Genomic DNA, 17,314 nt, shown 5'->3' on the forward strand with positions numbered 1-17,314 from the left:
TCAAAGGGATTTATGAGCAAAGAGGCTTAAATTTGTAAAGCAAATGGCCCAGAAAAGGGTCTGAAGACCCACAGAATCTGAATTGTGAGAAAAATACCCCTATTTCCAGAACATCGTAGTCACCGCTTGGTTGCCAGGGTGCCTGGAGAATCAACTCACACACATCTGCCAGGAGAACATGGGTTTTGTCTACCAAACTGGAAGAGACTTACGAGTACTAACAGCCACAACATTGCAGCAGCACTCCATGCCTCTGGAGGAAGGCTAACCAGGAGAACAGATAGTTTCCAGTTGCTCTGTGCGATCCCCATCTTGGCCTTTGCAGTGGAAGGAAGGTGCGCTGCCAGGAACTGTCCAGGCAAGCGGTTTCCAGCCTCAACCATAGAATCCATCTTGGGAGGCTAACACCACCAGCAGCTATCTTCCTGCAGTGCCAGACTCCATCACAGCGAAGCAGGAGGCTCACGTACTCAACAGATGTCACCTATGCATAAAGCCATCAAGCTTATCTTAGGCGTGGATCCTGTCAGTCCATCTAAGCCTTTGTCCAACAGAACTCAAGATAAAGACTAGTGCCAATAGAAGATTGAAGAGGAGGAATAACATCTTCAGCCAGAGCCAAGTTTCTTTGTGTAGACCGGGTGTTACCTGGGTAGTAATTTGGCCATCTATTGTCACCTTTTTAGATAAGTTTGATAGACTTACCGTAAGTACTCCCCACCTTAACAATTTTTCCCATTCTTTCCCTTAATGGTCATCCTGGAGCCTCCCCCTTTGCCCATTGTTACTTGGAAGTCCAATCAGGTAACTAAGGCCAAGTCTGCTCATTGGCTAGCTATGAGCATCCAATCAGGGACCGCCAATTAACTGGCTATTGCTACTGCATAAGTCCAGCCCTTATGGTCATTGCAGGACCTCCCCTTTTCCTGAGGTCATGTACCAGCTGACCACTGTCATCTGCCCCTGTACCTCCCATCCCCTAAGGGCTCAAGGTAGTCCTTATAACCTGTGACCCAGCTCCTCACAGGTGTGCATCTAGCAGTACCCCAGTTCCGCTGTCTAGATACATCCCCGATTCCTGATCAGTTGAGGGTCCCCTCCCCTAGTCCTCGTTCGTCACCATTGGAGCCTTCCTTGAAGACTGCGGTCGGTAATTATCACCGTTTGTCCATTCTTGTGTTGTCTCTGCATCTCTCTCTATTTTTCTTAGGACTGTATGTATATTTTATGAGTTTATTACCTTGTATGTGTGTATATATTTTTCTATAATAAATTTTAATTGTTTTTTCTTAATTAGTGTCCCTGGTAATTTTAAGCAATAATTTCTGGACGTGTATCCTGTATACATAGATTAAAAGATCCTTTTTAAGTCAGGTGCCCACCTGTCAATTCCCCAACCTCGTTTTGAGGGCATTTTGGCTTACAGAATGGAGAAATGAATGAAGGTTGCTCAGAAAAGGAAGAGTGAGAGGGAACAGAGCAAGTCATAGAGGAAGCTATCAGCCCCATTCATAAAGCTGTCAAATTCCGTCATGTCAGATAAAGCAAAAAAAAAAATTAATCCAAAACAAACAGCTCGGCTGTCCACACTCCAAGGCCACTCAGTGGCTCAGCCCAAATGGAGGGAAAGGTGGGTACTGTTCATACGGGAAGGGACCACTGTGTTGGCCAACCTACAGGTCTTTTATTTAAAAAATAATTTACACGATAGTCAAAGTTCACTCACAACTTTAATGCTAGTACCTCATGAAGTAGACTCCACAGCTTAAAAGGAACACTGATATAGCAACAGAATTTACCTAAGATTAAAAAAAAGAGGACAGTATCAGCTCTGGAATGTCAAAAGCTGAAACAGTTAACTTTACAAAAAATAACTAGCTGACTCCCTTAGTAATTATGGCTTGGGGGTGCTTCAAAGACTGTTTTCAGGAAAGTCAGGGAAACATGAGAAATACATTGATCACAGCCAGAACATTATTAGGAAAATAAGCCAACTCCAGTACCAAAGAAGGAAGAAAGAATGTTACTGAACATTATGAGATGGTAGAGTTTATTGAACTATGTTTTCTTAGTGGCAATATACGGAACTATTAGAATGTGTAAGACAATAAGGGTTGGTTATTATTCACCAGATTCCACAGAGGTAGCTGTGTTAGTGGCAGCCATTATACTAAAAAAGACTTGTGGCTATATTATTTAAGACTAGAAATATTTATTCCTACATGTTTGTATAGGACTCTAATTTTGCATACTATTTTTGTATGCTGAAATCACAGAATAACCACCCAGAAGGTTCAAATTCCCAAGCCCGCCCCTCAATCAGTAAAACAAACTGATCATAAAATATCAGCAGCTGATCAATAAATATTAACAAATGCTTATCACAGAAAGAAGTCTCTTCTTGCCATCAAAAGGAATTTAAGGAGGAAGTCTGGGAGAAGGAAATTGGGGTGGGGGAGCATTCCGAAGCAGGCGTGCTATTCTTGAAGAAAACACTTTGTACATTCACTGAAAACAACTTGATCAATCCAGTTTTTGTAACCCTTTCAGCTATGGAACAGACCCCATTCTGCTGAACTGCAAGACCAGGAAAGAAACCCTCTTTGAACCCAAACAATACTGAACAGACATCTTCCTTATTTTAGGAAACATAATGGAGCCCGTGGTAGTCATCCAGCTCAGTATGCTCCTGGAGGATATGGTTTGTTCTGATTTATTTTGGCCAGAACTGAAGTTAGTTGTGCGGTGTTGCATAATCAAGATGACACAATAGAAATGATCCTTTCTCCTGTAGTCTCCCTGGTTTTGGGGGGGGAGGGGGGCATATGTAGAGCTTTCAAAAGTGCTCTCTGACAACAAGCAGGCTCATATGGGAACAGGTTGGTCTTAAGATAGACTGGTCCCAATCAGTGTAAGGCTTTAAAAGTAAAAGCTAGCACCTTGATTTGTATCACTCTTAAAGATGGTGAGATCTGTTCTCTATAATTTTAATGTCAGCCAGCAATGTTATTATCCCTATACTTCAAAGCTTCAGAACCAGGGCTTTTTTTGAGCAGGAATACACAGGAACGCAGTTCCATCTGGCTTGGTGCCAGAGGGTGTGGCTTAATATGCAAATGAATCCCTGCTGAGCATTTCTACAAAAACTCCCTGCATGAATCAACAGTGATGTCAGAGGGTGTGGCCTAATATGCAAATGAGTTCCTGCTGGGCTTTTTCCTGTCCAGAACCATCTTCAAAGGTTGTCCCAATATGGAGTGCATTACTGTAATCTAGTCTGCGTGTGAGCAAAGTGTGGATGGCTAAGGCCAAATTCTGTCTCTCAAGGAAGGACTGCAGCTAGAAAGCAGCTGTAGCTAGAGAAAGGTTATACATTGGAGACCCTGAACTTCTACCTACAGGTTGAATACTACTCCCAAACTGGAAGCCCGTTCTTTTAAGGGGAAGAACAACTTTATCCAAAACAGACTCTTCAGTCCCTGAGTAGCCACATTAACAGCCAACAGCACTTCAGATCTAGAAAGAATTTCAATTTATTGCCCCTTATCTCCCCCATCCATTTAATTTAAAACAAAACCCAAAACCTTTTGACTCCCTCTCATGTTCCTTATATCAGTGGTCCCCAACCTTTTTGGCACTAGGGACCGGCAGGGTGGGGGAACTGAATTTGCCCCCCCCCACCACCACGCAGCCACCCTGCCTCCTCCTCCCTCCATGTTTATTATGCTATGTCAGGGGAAGCATTTTCCTGGCTCTTTCAAAGCTCGCCTCCCTCCCCCCCACACGGCAGCAGCAGTGACCGATCTGCTAAACAAGCGGCGCTGCCTTTGCCTCTGGAGGCAAGGGCAGCACAGCTTGTTCAGTGGTCACTCGCAGCTGCTGCCAGTTTCTCCCACAGATCAGCTGCTGCCACAGGGGAGGGAGGTGAGCATTTAAAGAGCCAGGAAGGCACTTTTCCCGGCTTAACATAACAAACACAGAGGGAGGAGGAGGCAGCATGGGAGGGGGGGGGAGGCTGTGGGGCACTGTGGGGGGGGGTGCAGCTCAGCTGGCGGCCCGGTTGCTGATGGGCCACAGACTGGTATCGTTCCGGGGTCCGGTGGTTGGGGACCGCTGCCTTACATACTGTTTCCCTCCTGAATATGCCCACATAGATTGTAGAAGGCCAAGTCTTAAACTGTTTTAATTCCACTGTTCTCTAAGTTTGTCATCTAGTCTTATTACACTATTTATTGAAAATCATACTCTTTCTACCGCATTGATTTTAAAATTTGGTAATCTGTCTTGAGTCTCAGCAAGAAAGGTGGACTATAAATAAAAGGAAATAAACAAATTAGTCAGTTATATAGCAGGGACCATCTATTTAACATACTTTTCCTACAGCACCTAGTTAGCAAGAAGTTCCAGCAATAAAATATATGATCTATTTATGGTTAATATTGGAGCGGAGGGAAAGAAAAAGGGGAACAAAAACTTAACCCAAATAAACGAATTAAGAACCTGAAAGGTTACATGGATACAAATTAGGGTGCCCAATATTTAAATCAATAAATATTACAAATGATTAAAATACATGTATTTATTACAAATTAGTTTTAGAATTACAGGTCCAAATATAGCCTCAATAAGAACAACAAATTGCACAATATACACAATTAGGGTTGCATAAGGTCCTAATTGTGCATATTGCATGATGTGTTATTCTTATTCAGGCTATATTGGGCCCTATAGTTGGTTTTAATCTAATTTGTAATAAATACATGTATTTTGATCATCTGTAATATCTACATTGTATATTTATTGATTTTAACATTTGGCCTCTAATTTGTATCCATTGAATAGTGGAGTGGATTCTACCGCTATCCTACTACTCCACAGAGAAAAGCTTATTAAAATATTTTTCTGCCACTTCCCCTTTTGGCTGAAGTTCAAAGCCTTCCTCCATTCTAAAGAAACTTCCTCCAGTTGAAGGGGCTGTTTCAATAGTGAAGGAGACATTTAAGCTGGAGGATGGTTGGATCCACCACATTAGTCATAACTTTGCCCAAAGAAGCTAGGGTTCCTGAGAGTGACTCCTGCAAAACAGCAATTCTCCTTTTCAGTTCCCAGGGTTTCTTAAAGCTTTGACACATGAACATTCTGTAGTGTCCACATGGCCCAGGAATTGGCAGTACCACTGGACTGAATTATGGCAGGGTCACATTTGTCAAAAATACAGTTTAGAGGCAATGGCCTGTCGCTCCTGCTTTCTTTTCTTTTCTTGCAATGTGGTTTTATTTTGTATTTATATTTAGTTAGTGGCTCTGAATATTTGAACCACAAGGAAAAAGTGTTTTTAACACAAAATAAATAAAAAAAAAACACTCAGGGGTGCAGTGGGGGCACACTAAAGCCACACTCATCTCCCTCCTGTTTGCCACAGAAATCACACATTTGTTATGCAGCTAACCAATAAAACTGCCTCCACCTTGGGTGTGCATTGCACATTAAGCCAGCATTTATTTAAATTAGGAGCAAAAGGGGGGGGGGGGGAAGTGCACCAACTCTTTTCTTTCTATTCCAACATGTGTCCCTCAGCTCAGGTAGGTTTCATTTGGTTTGTACAAGAAGAATCTCTGGAGTCTTCATTTGTTTCAGAGGCACTTAGGCCCCTTTGCTCCCTGAAACCAAACAGAGAAGGGAAGTTAATGAGAGGAAACTGTTAGGGCAGGAAGAAGGAAGGGCATTCCAAATCAGCAAAACGATGGACACACAAAGTATCACAACAAAGCAAAACAGGACTACTTTTCACTGTAGGCCTCCTTCAGTGCCAGCTACAGTGTTCAGCTTGCTACCTTCTGGGTGCTCCCTCAGTATGAGTAACCCGCACCTAAGTGACCCCACCTGGCATCAAAAAAGAACCATGTCACATTTTATGGAACGGGATCCCCTGGAGAGGTGTGGTTGTGTGTGCTTTTTAAGAAGACAGGTAGCGTGCTGTGCAATTCTATTAGAGTGGTCTCCACCCCAGCCTTCTACTGACAAACTGAACCCAAATGGCCTCCTAAGCACAGTTCTTATATACAGGACATCAGGAAATAGGATTAAAGGAATAGTAACTTTTATTCACTACTAGGGGTAGCAGAAATAAGATGGTTAAGGAACAAGGCTTTACAGACAAACATACAGCTTTTGCTCAGCACATTAAGTTATAACATTTCAGATTTTAACCTTTGGTACAAAGAACAGTTAAGAGCCAAGCTTGTATTCTTGAGGTGAATGTTGGCCTTCCCTCAACTTCAGGAATGTAAACATGAGCTTCCTTCAAAAAGTACAGTTTTTTACCCAATTTTCCTTGGAAACTGGGCCCTCAGATAATTTCAGTCTCACACTGTTCTAGACTGTTTTCCCACAAGTTCTAGACTGCTTTCCCTTACAGATGGGCAGTCTGAGGCAACCCAGACACACTTCAGAAACCGACTAGAAAAAAACGTCCAAACGAGCACATCTGCCACCTGCCCCCATCCCATGCTCAACCCATCCTCCAGTATCCTCAGACTGGCTCAAAAAGCTACCATTTTCAAAGTGGTAGCAAATTTCTGAGTCACATGCCAGTCGGCTCACTAGCGTCTGGACGTGAAAGCACACAAGTAAGGCGCCTTGGTGGTGTAAACCTGCCAAGCCACCTCAAGCCACTTCCTCCTTTTTTTGTTTAAAAAAAGATATGGATTTCATGCGCATAGGTGCATGAGCGCACATGCGCATAACCAAAAAATGAATGGGGAAAAAAGAAGCCCAAACTAAGCTACAGGGGATGGTGCCCAACAGTCATCCGATCATGCCAAGTCGCCCTGTGGATGGTATGGGAAAGGCTTGCAGGCGAGCAGGCGGACGGTTTAGGACGCTTCTTTCTGAGCTGGCCCAATTTAGGACGCCTCCCATGTGCCCCAAACGACCTGTTTATTATCGGCCATATAGTCCCTACTCCTCCACTTGCGGCTGCTGGAATGGCTTTGGGTCAGCCATAGCTCTCAAAGGAGTTGTCCTTGAAAGGTCAGCTTCTGTGAGAGCTCTCTCAGCCCCACCTACCTCACAGGGTGTTTGTTGTGGGGGAGGAAGATAAAGGAGATTGCAACCGCTCTGAGATTCAGAGTTAAGGGCGGGATATAAATCCACCACCACCACCCTCCTCCTCCTCCTCATCGTCATCCTCCTCCTCCTCCTCCTTCTCATCATCATCCTCCTCCTCCTCCTCCTCCTCCTTCTCATCGTCATCCTCCTCCTCCTCATCGTCATCCTCCTCCTCCTCCTCCTTCTCATCCTCATCGTCATCCTCATCCTCCTCCTTCTCATCATCCTCATTGTCATCCTCATCGTCATCCTCATCATCACCACCCTCATCATCATCCTCAATATCATCATCTTCTTCCTCTTCTTCCTCCTCTTCATCATCTTTATCATCTTCTTTTTTCCCCTCTTCTTCCTCTTCCTCTTCTTCTTTCTCTTCTTCTTCTTTCTCTTCTTCTTCTTCCTCTTCCTCCTCTTCCTCTTCATCTTCTTCCTCTTCCTCCTCTGTCAGGTTCTCTCCCACTTGACACTCTGGAAATGCAAACTGTATCTCCACATGTTGACTATTTTAGCCTGCTCACACTCAAGATAGACTTAAAGGACCCCTTCTAGTCTCTCTCTAAAGGTTCTGACCATTTTCTCACATTCCCATGAAGAAAATGCCAAGGAAGTATGCTAAAGAAAGGGCATCATGAGTAATAACTCACAACTTACTTTCTGTTGGAAGTACCTGGTGTGATGTCCCTGTGCCTCAGACCTCCAGAAGCAAGTGACCGCAGAGTAGGCAGGGCAGTCAGGCACCCACTAAACCCCTTCCTGTTTACTCTCTATTGTCACAGTCTCCCTTTGAGATGCAGATGAGCACTCCTAGGAAAAAGCAACTTCCTGCTCTCACTGTCTCTTCCTCTTCCCACCCACACAAGATGGGGCTGCAGGATGCTTCTCTCTTCATCCATCCCCTTCTGCCAGGTATATAGCATAGGATCTTTCTCTGTCTCTTACCCTACACTATCAGACATTTATTTCTGTAATAAAGTAGACATTGTTTAGTTTTAACTTGAAACAGTGGCTCTGTATAACTTTGCAACCACATGGTCAGTTCAGATTCAATACAAGCAGCCGCTGCATTAAAGCTGTGCGTGCTCTGCTCACTAAAGAAAGATCTGGACCTACCAGAATCAGTATCCTTCACAGCACTTTCTTGCCCCGGATTTGGGCCACCAGCTTCCACAGTCTATTGAAAAGTAGGGGAAATTAAATTAAAAAATCAGGTGATACTAAAACCAACACTTTGCCTCTCTCTTTTCATCTAAGGGCTCCCAAAGAATCTGTCGAACCTTGTAGGCATCAAGGGCTTCTTCTGCCAGACGGCAGGCAATTCAGTACCACTGCATCCTCTGCAGTGACTTTGCAGCCACCCTGTCAACTGAATGCAAAACTCCTTCATGGGCATAAAACTGCCTTATACGAAATCAGAGCCTTGGTCTGCTGAGGTCAGTCTTGTCTACTCGGACTATCAGCAGCCCACCAGGCAGAGGTTTTTTAAATCCCCTACCACATGATCCTTTTTAAAAAAAAACTGGCAATGCCAGATTTTGAACTCAGGACCTTCTGCATGCAAAGCAAATGTGTTCTACCACTGAGCCCCACTACATTGGAGAATGCTCCTAGCGCCCTTCCTAACCTGTCCCCAAGGCATATACACTGCCTTTCCTCTACCCTCTTGTCTACTATAACAGCCTTCTCCTTTATTTCCTGATATGCAGTCTAGAGCAGGGCTCCCTGATATTTTTGAGCCTATGGGCACCTTTGGAATTCTGATGCAGGGTGGTGAGCACAACAACACAATGGCTGCCACAGGAGGTAGAGCCAGCCACAAAATGTCAGGGTGCATGTTTATACATACGTAACTGTAATAGTAACCCTTCAACATTTCAGGCAGAGGCTCTGTTTAACAAGATGTCTTTTAATCTGCAAAGCCAATCAGTTCTCCAGGAGGCCAAACAGTCCTCTTTGTGAGCTTCATAGAGGTAGCTGGTTGGCCGCTCTGTGAACAGAATGCTGGACCTTTGGTTTCATCCAGCATGGCTCTACGTATGTTCTCAAGCAGAAGCCCTGCTGGGCAAAAGCACCAACTGGCCATGCCCAGTTTCTAAAAACATTTGGTGCGCACCAAGAAGGGTGGCAGCTGGTGCCATGCTGCCTACAGGCACCACATTGGGAATTGCCTGGTTGACTGAAATACTGAGGCAGAAGCTTTGGTGGACTACAACTTGCTGACAAAAAACTTCCGACACAGTAAATCTGTGAGCCTTTAAGGTTCTCACAAGGCACTCCCTCCCCTTGCTTCCTCCAACCACTCCTATCAATGGAAAGATTTCCTTCTGATTCTTAATCTAAGATTACCCTACATCGGAGAACAAGAGGAGGCATTCTGAAACCTAAAAAACTTATGCAGCAAAGTGAAGCCAGACTGGTACCCGAGGCTGACTAATACAGCATAAAATAGGGCTAGGAGGGAGAGAAAGGAAACACATACCTGTTTGCTCCCTGCTAGGATTTCTCTAACAGCCTCGAGAGCCTATAGCTGATCCTTGAAAACAACAGCTTCCCTGCTCTAGCCATGACAGACTGGTCTGCCCTTGCAGAAGCCAGTAGCGGCGCTGATGGAAGGGATGGTCAAATGGGGCTTCAAGCAGAGATCAGCATGAAGCTGCTGGCCCCATAGCACTGGGTAGTTACATATTAGAGTCATAATCAGTGCTGCACGCAGATCTGCACTGCTTACCTGTTCTGGTGTAGCTTTGCTTGCTGGCTGAGGGAATGCTCTCTCCAGTCCTTGCATCAACCGCCTGAACATGCCGCTGGTAAGAAAAATCATATTAGAACTGTTTTCTCTTTCATTTCAGCAGGTGTGACAAGAACCTGAGCAATCCTTTGCGATAAGTGCCGCCAAGGAGTGTCCCCTGACTGACAGTCTACCCACAAAAGACAGAGACAATTGCAGAATCTCAAAATCTGAGCCTTGAACTGCTGTCCCTTCTGTGAAGAAGTTGCGTTTGATGGCTTCTGGTTCCTTTGGTGATGTTTCAATTTTTTTTAAAGCCCACTGACTGGTGATTCTTTCTGCCAGTGCCAAAAAAACAACAATTTAGTCCCCATGGGAGCAGCATGGAGCTCCAAGGTATCAACTGGCCTTCAGACAGAGAATAACAATAATGAATAATGTATTGCATTGTGTGTAGAATAGCCAGGAGATCCTAAGATTGTCCGGAAGCCCGCTGTTCCAGCTCATTGAGCGTTATGCACCACTAGGTGGCGAGCTAGACTTGTTTTTAAGGGAAGAGATGTTTCAGAGGTGGTTTGCCATTGCCTGCCCCTGCGTCAGCACCCTGGTATTCCTTGGAGGTCCCCCTTCCAAGCACTAGCCCAGGCTGACCCTGCTGAGCTTCTGAGATCTGACAGGATCAGGTTAGCCTGGGCTAGAGTCAGTGGGGAAACTAAATCACTGGCAAAGAAGGAACTGCCCAACATTTTGACACTGGAAATGGCAGGTAAGCAATGTCCAAATGCTGAACAATAAGGAAATGCATATCTAAAGCTACTGGGGTGATGCAGAAGCAGTGTCCCCACTCTGACTGGCAGCTGCAGGTGGTGGCAGAACTGTCCTTGGGGCCGAGGGGAAGACCAGGCCCTTGAACTCCCAAACCAGCATCTGCAGGCAGCAGTGTTTCTTCCTGGCTGGGGGAGGTCAAGCTGAAAGAAGGATGAGATAAGAGTCCTTGGGTGTTTTCGCACTCACGTTTTACTGGCGCCACGACCCTCCTGACGCCGGCGAATCTGCATGGATTTCGCAACAGAAGCGCCGGCGCTCCCAGAAGCGCCGGCGCTTTCCGTCGCTAAGCCAGCGCAAACGTTTTCCTGCATCTTTGCGATTTCCGTTTGCACTGGCTTAGCGACGGAAGTAGCCGGCGCTTCTGGGAGCGCCGGAGCTTCTGGTACGAAATCCATGCAGATTCGCCGGCGTCAGGATGGTCGTGGCGCCAGTAAAACGTGAGTGCGAAAACGGCCCTTGTGACAGCCCTGAAGATGATGCTGCCATTTTAAGATGGATTTATTTATTTTGATTTCTATCCCACCCTCCCACATGGCTCAGGGCAGGTTGCACCAATTTAAAACAGTTAAAACAAATTTAAAATACACCTAAGACCATTTCAGTACACGGCATTAACAACATGCTCCCAGTTTAAGGCTCTGCCACAGTAGTTAATCCAATCCCCAGACAGAGGAAGCAGGAGGGGGGGAGGCCAAATGAAGACAGCCATCGCCTCCTCGACTAAAGGCCTGGTGAAAGAGCTCTGTTCTGCAGGCCCGGTGGAACTGTAATAGATCATGCAGGGCCCTGATCTCCAAGGAGAGCTCAGTCCACCCTGGCCCTAGTTGAGGCAAGTCAGATGTCTCTGTGGCCAGGGAACACCAAAAGATGTTGAGTTGCAGTTCGTAGAGAATGACGGGGCTCATATGGGGAGAGGCGATCCCAAATGTATGCTGGCCCTTGGCCGTATAGGGCTTTGAAGATAAGCACCAGCACCTTGAAACGAATCCAGTACTCAATAGGCGGCAAGTGCAGTTTGAAGAGCACAGGACAGATCTGCGCCTGTACAGGCAACTAAGTCAACATCTGTGCAGCCCCATGTAGAGAGAGTTACAGTAATCTAGCCTGGAAGTGACTGTCGCATGAGTCACTGTGGCCAGGTTCAGGTGATAACGGGTGACATACGGGACTGACTGCCTGAGCCTCCTAAGATGGAAAAAAGCAGATCTGGCAACAGTGGTGACCTGGGCCTCCCTAGTCAGAGAGGCATCCAGGAATACCTCCAAGCTCTTAACCTTTTCTGTTGGCACCAGCAGAGTCCCGTCAAAAAATGGGCACCTAAGCCCCAGTCCCAGTCCCCCATGGCCCAGCCAGAGGACCTCTGTCTCCAATGGATTCTGTTTCAGCCAGCTCTGTTGTAACCATCCAGCCACCCATGTATTGTATTTACTGCTGTCAATAATTTTAGCTGTGAGCCCTGGAGCTGAGGGCCCAATCCTGGTGCACGATGTTCGTCTGCCTCTTAAGTGGCAGGAACCACCAGCAGCTTTTTGTTCTTGCTCAGATTCATGGATCACATTTTTCCACATAATGCTCAGGGCTGTATTCTCACTGTCAAGTTTTCTGAACAGAAACCTATGCTTGTGCCCCTAAGCAGCAAACAAAAGTTAAAACACAACTGAGAAGCCTATGGAGTTACCTGCCTCCATCACCACCAAGTGTTTGAGGAAACAGGGAGAGACTCAGTCCAGAACGGCTGTCAACAGAATCGCGGTGCTCGTCCGGAGGCTTGGCCGGGGAACTTGCCTTCGGGGTCTCCGTTTTAGGACCTGGAAAGGGAAGGAGGGGGCAGGATTTAGTTTATAAACAGGTATTTACTTGGTATTTTTAGAATTGCCTTACAACCACACACAAAAAATCATTGTTCTGAACAGTCTATCTTGGCAGGATTTCTAAAATTTGGTCTGCTAATCTGGTTGATCCCATATTTTCAAGGTCAACCGGCCCAGCTGCCCTTTGGCTTGTATTAAAGCGTGATTGATTTCTTTTGTTAATCAGTGTGTGCCACTTAATTTTAGGAGCTTCAAGCCACCCTTCTTTCAGCCTGTTAGAAAAGCAAGGCTCCATTTTAAGTGTCTTCTAACTGCTTCTCAGGACTTTCCTCTTGTGCATGAACATGTCTCAGGTTCCTCAATAGCGAACCTTATTCCACTAACTGTGCCATCCGAAACAGAGTTACATGCTTTTAAGTCAATGGGCTTAGAAGGGTGCAACTCTGCTTAAGATGGCGCTGTATTAGTCCAACTCTGAAGGGTGCTTAAATCACCGGTGTGAATTTGCCTGCTTTTTGATTATAGGTGATTCCCCCCCACAAGCTCCCCCCCCCCTTTGACTAAAGACGCCTTTTTCATAGGCCTTTTTTGGATCTTCAGAGACAGGTGGAATGGAGTCAGTCAACATCCATGCAGCTGCATTCTGCACCAACTGGAGTAGCTTTCGGAGCTTCTAAACCCAATAGACCAGAGACACAGAAAGGAGAGCAAAAACAGATTGGGATAACCCCTGTACGCTCCAACAGTTTTGGTGCACATATGAAACATTACAAATATAAAGCAGTTATATATAAAACATGTAACAGGCAGCAGAAGATGATGCAAAAGTTATCAATTCAGGTCCCTAAATCAGAAGAAAAACAAACAACAAAATCAAGAAACTCTGGTGCCAGCCTCCAGGTGGGACCTAGGGATCCCCTAGAATAACATTTGACCTACAGACTACAGAGATCAGTTCCCCCGGAGAAAATGGAGGCTTTGGAGGGTGGGCTCTAAGGCACTGTACTCTTCCCCCCCCCCCCAAGGTTCCTGATCTCCCCAGCCTCCACCCCCAAATCTCCAGGAGTTCCCCAAGCTGGATGTGACAACTCTATACCCCATCCCCTGAAGCAGCTGGGGGGACCAAGCAACCCTACCTGGCTGTGAAAAATAAGTGGCTCTGTTGGGCCATCCAGCAGTCCAAAGACTCTACTGCAGCCTGGCGAGGGAATCTGATGCATGGCTTCAGCTAACGAGTTTAGAAAAATGGGGGTGGAGTGGATGAGGAGGTGCTCCTTCCAGTGTGATCAGAACCTCCCCAGTATATGAATCACATAAGAGCTTTCTATCTCTAGCAAAGATGGGTGATGCAGCATTTTTGCAGCCATGTACACTGTCAGTTTGATCTGGTATCTAATGTGGAGAGCCACGAGGCCTGCTCTGTAGCCATGAGGACATCCAGAAAGGCCTCCAGCTTTTACCAGCAACTTCTTGAATCTCCACTTTTTTTTACTTGCAGGAAAAGTAGAGTATAATAATATATTGCAATTCTGTTTGCTATATGATCTCTTATATCCAGTGTTACTGTCAGAAAATACAGTTGTGTCCCCGCACCACCCACAGGAGTGCTTTTCTGAAAGGCAGCAGCACCTGGCAGTTCAGTGATGCCTGGGAAGCCCCATATGTTAAGCTGAGTCTGGAATGGCTGGACATTATCATCCATCCTGGAAAAGCCAGCCCCCAGTTGCTTCAGTCACACAAGCCTGGTCACTCACCTTGATCCCCTGTGCTCTTTCCTGGAGTCCCTTCCTTGTTGCAGAAATGCAGAGAGAACAGCAACAACAAAATCAGATCCTGGATATTAAGTATTATCCCTAACTCTCCTGTACTTTGGCCAGGAACAGAAAAAGCCTAGCATTCAGAGGGTGGGTGGGTGTGTGTAAGAGACTCACAGCAGCAAAACCACAGCTGCCTAGGAGTCATGGAATCGCATTCCCTAACAGCTTGTGAGCAGTGCAGTGCAATGGTTAGAGTATCAAGGCCTGGGAGACCCGGGTTCAAATCCCCATTCATGGAAGCTCGCTTGGGTGAAGCTCGCTTGAGGCAGCCCCACCCTCTCAGCCTCACCTACCAAACAGCGGCTCTAGTCCCAAACCCAGTATTGGTGCACATCTGTTTCTAAATGCTTTTTCTAACAAGGAAGTTATGGGGTCCTATGAGCTGCCATCACTTTTGTTTTTAACCAACTTGCTCCCCCAGGGAAGTGCCATGGCTCAGTGGAAGAGCATCTGCTTGACAAACAGAAGGTACCACATTCAATCACCAACATTTCCAGTTAAAGGGATACAGCGATGTGAAAGACCTCTACCTGAGGCCCTGGAGAGTTGCTGCTAGTCTGAATAGACACTGCTGATCTTGATGAGGACCAATGGTCTGATTCAGTATAAGACAGTGTCATGTGAACTATGCTGAGTTCTGGGAAAGCACAAAATTAAGTTAGTACAACAAAACTAGGTGTATCTGCACACCCCTGAATCAGATCTGAGTGTGGGAATTATCAGATTCAGAAAGAGGTGGCAGAAAGATCAATGGGAATCAAGTACAAAGCACTGAACTACCTGCCTGGGGGAATTCAGGAGATATGCAATGAACTTCACTTGGGCTGTTAGAAAAGTGTCTATAAACTTGGAGGAGAAGGTCCACTAACAAGAAACAAGAGAGTCCCGGTGCTGTCTGAGCAATGGAATGGGAGAAAGCTCTAGTGGCATAGGAGGCAAGGCTGTGCATCCAGAAGCTGTTTTTTCAGGTTTTACACTGCGGTGTGGCAAATCACAGGTTTGCCCTACGCAAAATGGCAGCGCGGAGCAACTGGTGTGAAATCGCCAGCTTGCTCCATGCAGAAATGGAAGCCTGCCCCGGACCAAGGTGAGTGCGGAATCAGCCTAAGAAAACCTTGATTCCTTATACTGTTCTGGAACCCAAACTGATGAACAGCTATTTTGATGTGTATTTTTGGCTCAGGAGTTCCATCTTGCACACCTCTAGTTTCTAGTTCTTAAGATACAGTAGAGGATAATTTAAAACAAAAAGCAACCATAGGAAATATTTTACCAAATCTAAAAGGCTATATTGTGAACCTTGGCTGGTCCTGATTTTACTTTCCCTATAAATGGATCCCTTTCCTGTTTTTGACTTTCTTGTTCTCAGAAACTAAACACACTTGTTGATTTTCTGCTCTTACCTCAGATTTTTTCACAGTCTCTGGCTGAGGAATCATTCTTTCAAACTCTGCCAGCAACCGACTGAACACTGATTTTGCACCACTTGAAAGAAAGAGAGATAGGGAAACGCTATTACAGAGGTAGCCAAACTTGCTCAATGTAAGAGCCACATAGAATTAATGTCAGATGTTTGAGAGCTGCAAGATTTGAACAAACGTCTTTATTGAAAGTCTTAATACTCTCTTTGCACAGAAAGATAAAATACATATTATGCACTTTAAAACACGACCATACTAGAAGGAGACTTATTAAAAAACAAAAGCTGGGAATAACAGTCCCCATAAAACCAGCACAAGGAAAGATTAGGGTATTATTTTTTGGCATCAGTGGGAGAAGGAAACACACATGTACCATATAAATCACTGACCACAGCTTGCATCATTATGCATCTCTGTTTGCCTTGAGGTTAGTAAATACAGCTCCTACAAGAGCTATGAAACTAAGGGGGAACTTGCACTGCCCTCTTTAATTCCATCCCTCCTTCCAGTGGCTCTCTCAGCTCTTGTGTTCTCTTTCTCTACTCTAGGTCTCTGGGCAACATTTGTGGTGGAGGAGAAGAGCTTGCAAGCCTGCCTATTTCCTCCTTCCCCACTTTATGAACAGCAGAAATAGTCACCTACCTATGGGTCCACACTCAGAGGCTGACTGAAGTCCTGAAGCTATGCATGCTTACTTGGGAGTAAGCCTGCATTAAGTTCTTCCTCAACCTCTGGGAGCTGCACAATATGTGTGAAAGAGCTGCATGTGACTCCTGAGACGCAGTTTGGCCACCCTGCACTATCATCATCAGCAGCAGCAGCAACAACAACTCCTTCAAGAGCAGCATGGAATGTAGGAGCATGATATGACACTTTTCTTTTATTTTGTATTTTCTCCATGTTTAAATATAAAAAGAAATCCTAAGAGAAGATAACTAGCATCTCTCTTCTTCTGCCTAAAGGCTGCTTTGCAGTCAGGGTAGGGGAGTAATTCAGTGCAGGAGGCAAAGAGTACTGTGCAGAAATTGTGTCCCAAAATGCAGGCACAGGGCTGGTAGTTCATTGGTAGCCTCTCCCACTATGGGCCAAAATGTACAATATGTGCACCACAAATCAGGACACGGATGCCCAGTCCAACTTGTAGGATGGAAGGAACTCTCATTCAAAGCATTCTGTTATTCTGTTTGACTATGGAGCACTGAAAGGGAAAGGAGAGCTTCACTCCTGTACAATTTTCACCAGTGCAAACAGCCACATGGGGGGTCTGTTTGTACCTTCCTTGGGCTCCACAGGCAAACAGCTCTCCCCAGCTCTTTCCACAGGTAAAAACAGCACAGGAGGAAGCCTGAATCCTCTCCTCCTCCTCACAGTGCTGCACATACTATATAGTTTGGGCCTAGGTGGAAATCAACAAAATTCCTTTCTCTATCATGCTTTTAGGATCCAGGTGAAAGCAATCTTCAAAAATACTGAATGTCCAACTTACACTGCTTGTAGAGCAGTAATATCTGAGCTGGGCTGCCCTCCCTCCACTTCACTGGATTTAGTTGCATCTGGAACAGAAAAAGCAGCCAAGTGAGGTCCTTGTCATTAGCTCTTGGG

This window comes from Heteronotia binoei, chromosome 14 (genome assembly GCF_032191835.1).
Source record: "Heteronotia binoei isolate CCM8104 ecotype False Entrance Well chromosome 14, APGP_CSIRO_Hbin_v1, whole genome shotgun sequence".
Taxonomy (NCBI): domain Eukaryota; kingdom Metazoa; phylum Chordata; class Lepidosauria; order Squamata; family Gekkonidae; genus Heteronotia; species Heteronotia binoei.